This window comes from Egretta garzetta, unplaced genomic scaffold (assembly GCF_000687185.1).
Source record: "Egretta garzetta isolate BGI_Z169 unplaced genomic scaffold, ASM68718v1 scaffold1480, whole genome shotgun sequence".
Classification (NCBI taxonomy): Eukaryota; Metazoa; Chordata; class Aves; order Pelecaniformes; family Ardeidae; genus Egretta; species Egretta garzetta.
In genome coordinates, this window is record NW_009258434.1 from 9,182 (window position 1) to 12,917 (window position 3,736).

The 3,736-nt window shown below is 46.4% G+C and overlaps 1 protein-coding gene across 2 annotated transcripts in view; it reads left to right on the forward strand.

Annotated features, from left to right (window-relative positions):
• NME6 (NME/NM23 nucleoside diphosphate kinase 6) overlaps nt 1–1,856 on the forward strand; it is a 9,381-nt gene extending 7,525 nt beyond the window's left edge. For both annotated transcript variants that reach the window (XR_004842608.1, XM_035899010.1), the window contains one exon: nt 1,413–1,856. The gene's annotated coding sequence lies outside the window, so the exon portion shown is untranslated. The remainder of the gene's footprint in view (nt 1–1,412) is intronic.
• Nucleotides 1,857–3,736: the final 1,880 nt, after the last annotated feature.

Below are 3,736 nucleotides of genomic sequence, written 5' to 3' on the forward strand. Positions count from 1 at the left end.
ACAGGGAAAACTTCTGGCAGCTTCTCACAGAAGCCACCCCTGTAGCCCCACCACCACCAAGGCCTTGCTACACAAACCCAATACAGAGGATAATGAGTCGGTCCCCACCAGAACTTTATAACCCTCTGTAAAAATGATGACACCAAACTACCGTCCTTGAGTGAAGGGATGCCATCTAGAAGGACCTTGACAGGCCTGAGAAGTGGGCCCATGCAATCCTCATGAGGTTCAACAAGGCCAAGTGCAAGGTCCTGTACCTGGGTTGAGGCAATCCCAATCAATACAGACTGGAGGATGGATGCATTGAGAGCAGCCCTGTGTAGAAAGACGTGGGGGATGCTGATGGATGAAAACCTGGTCATGAGCCAGTTGATTCTGGGCTGCATAACGAGAAGTGTGGCCAGCAGATCAAGGTAGGTGATTCTGCCCCTCTTCTGCTCTGGTGAGACCCCACGTGGGGCACTGCATCCAGCTCTGGGATCCTCAGTACAAGAAAGACATAGATTTGTTGGAGCAGGTCCAGAGGCGGGGCCACAAAACCAATCAAGAACACCTCTGATGTGGAGAAAGGCTGACAGAGTTGGGGTGGTTCAGCCTGGAGAAGAGAAAGCTCTGGGGAGGCCTTATTGCAGCCTTGCAATACTTAAAGTAGGCTTATAAGAAAGATGGGGACAGATTTTTTTTAGCAGGGCCTGTTGCAATAGGACAAGGGCTAATGATTTTAAACTAAAAGAGGGTTAAAAAGTGTATAAAGAAGGATTTATTGTCCTAGAGGCATGTGCTAGAACACGAATGAAGCATCCAGTGTGGAAAGATACCCAATAGCTTCCACCTTACACCATGGTTAGTGTCTTTTCTTATAGGAAGCCTTTTCTTTGAAAAAAAAATATCCTAATGTCTTGGGATTTTTATCCTCAGCAAAGGGACTCCTCTTTCTTTTCTGCAGTTAGAAGGGAATGAACCCACTCTGCCACTTTTGTTCAAAATTAATGGAGCTGTTGTGTTCCTCCCTTAGCACTCTGATCAGAGAAGTGATGTTTGTAGGTCCACACATAGGGACAGAGAACTGAATTCTGACTTTATTTCGTGTTTAATTGACAATTTTCATACGCTTCTGTGGGCTCCTGTCCCTCCATATGATGCACTTCTACAGTGTGATGTGTTTTCAGTAAAGCAGTCGAGAGTGGTCAAAAGGCAACTGAACATTAAGAACGATGAACAAAGGGACTGGGACCACACTGCAGAGGCTCATGCATATCCCAGCACCACTCGACTCACTGTGGCAGCAATTGGACATCTGTTGTCACCCCAGCCTTCTGATACCCAGCATCATCTCACTTCAGCACGTAATAACTTGGTTTCCTAGCTATTTGCTCTGGATTTCATAATTTTTTCTGTTATTTTACTGACAGGTTTGAAGAATGTATGGACTGGTGAGATGCCCGTTCCTTCACAGAAGCCACATAGATATGTCCAATCCACAGCTTGGTGCAATTCTGACAGTGTAACTGATGGTTGGCACTGTAGAAAGAGTCACTGAGGACATGGCAGTTACCCTCAAAATCTAAGACTGCACTGTGTTAATACCTCGGTACTTTCAGTGCTGAGGTGGATTGAATCTCTTTGGCGCACAGTTCTCCCTGAACAGTGTTACTTCTATTTTGCCTCCTTTCTCAGGCACCTCTGTTTTTACCAGGTCCTTGTCTTTACAATATGAAACAACAGACCTGGTATAAGTCCAAAGCCGTGAAATCTTTGCTATCTGATAACTTCCTTCTATTTAGCACTGGAGTACTGTGTCCAGTTCTGGGCTCCCCAGTTCAAGAAAGACGAGGAACTCCTAGAAAGAGTCCAGAGGAGAGCTACTAGAATGATAAAGGGACTGGAGCATCTCCCCTACGAGGAAAGGCTGAGAGAGTTGGGCTTGTTCAGCCTGAAGAAGAGAAGACTGAGAGGGGATCTCATCAACGCATACAAATATCTTAAGGGCGGAAGTCAAGAGGACGGAAGCAGTCTGTTTGCAGTGGTGTCCAGCGACAGGACTAGGGGCAATGGATGCAAACTGAAACACGAGAGGTTTCAGTTGAATATGAGGAAGAACTTCTTCACTCTGAGGGTGGCAGAGCACTGGAACAGGCTGCCCAGGGAGGTTGTGGAGTCTCCTTCTCTGGAGATATTCAAAGCCCGCCTGGATGAAGTCCTGTGTAGCATGCTCTAGGTGAGCCTGCTTTAGCAGGGGGGTTGGACTAGATGATCTCCTGAGGTCCCTTCCAACCCTTACGATTCTGTGATTCTGTAAAGTAAGATGCATCTTTATAAGGAAGACAAGTGGTTCATACAGCTAGATCTAAAGAGACAAATCTTGTCTTTTATTTAAGTGGCATTTTACTTCACCACAGTCCTGGAAAGAGCTGGACACCAGTTACTGAAAAAAGGATAGATCAAATGCAGAAAGGGAAATACTAAATAGCAAGAGAGCCCCTGATGTGGCTATGGTCTGAGTTATGGCCACACGGGGAGAAAGGAGAGGACTGACCTGCTGTTCAGGTACCCACATGTGCCTCCGTGCATCCTCTGCAGCAGTGCTCTACTGCAGCAACACCCTGGAGTTCTTGCCCATGGTGTACAGGCTCCATGTGTGCCACGTGTACCTGAGTCACAGAATCATAGAAAGCTGGAGGTTGGAAAGGACCTCTAAAAATTGCCTAGTCCAAAATCCTGCCTCAAAGCAGGGTCCCCTAGAGCAGGTTTCTCAGGACGTTGTTTTATCACCCTTACAGGTAAAAAAAAAAAAATGTTTTCCTATGTTTAAGTGAAATTTCTAGTATTTCAGTTTGTGCCTGTTGCCTCTTGTCTGTTCACTGGATACCACTGATTTTCTGTACTGCCTCGCATCAGGTATTTATAGACATTAATAAACCCCTCTGAGCCTCCTCTATCAAGGCTAAACAGTCCCAGCTCTCAGCCTCTCTTCTCCTTTATGTCAGGTGCTTAAATCTCTTATATTCATGCTGGACTCCAGTTTTGCCCAGGCTTTCTTGTATTGGAGAGCCTAGAACTGGTCACAGTACTCTAGATGTGGTCTCACCAGTGCTGAATAGAGGGGAACAGATTTCCCTTGACCTGCTGGCAATGCTCTTGCTAATGCAGCTGAGGATGCTGTTGGCCTTCTTTGCCACAAAGGTTAATTGCTGGCTCATGGTTAGCTTGCTGCCCGTCAGGACACCCAGGCACTTCTTTGCAAAGTTGCTCTGGCCCCCCAGTTGAGTATTGGCACATGAAATTATTCCCATCCAGGCCAGCCCAGGAACAAACTATGCCAGAGCAGGGACACCTCTGAGGAACTGCAGCCTGTGGCGGACCCACATTGGAGCAGGTACTCCCCTGAGGGGACTGCAGCCCATGGGTGTGCCATGGCTGCACAGAAGAAACAAGAAGCAAAGAGCAGTAGAAGAAAAAAAGTAAGAATCAATGAGAGGCAAAAGCAAACAAAACACTCCTGTGCTGCCCGTCACCTCACCAAAGGGATTGGAAGGAACTGAGCATAACATGCAGGGACAGCAAGGGGAGCTAAGACGAGGAAGCGGGGAGAAAAGGTGTTCCCTGTGGAACTTCAGCTTTGTATTTCCTGTTGCAATAACTTATGTTTTCCATTAAGTTTACCATCATTCAGGTATTTCAAATTGACTGCTAAAGCACTGTTAAATTATTTACCTTTTCCTCCTTTTAATAATTC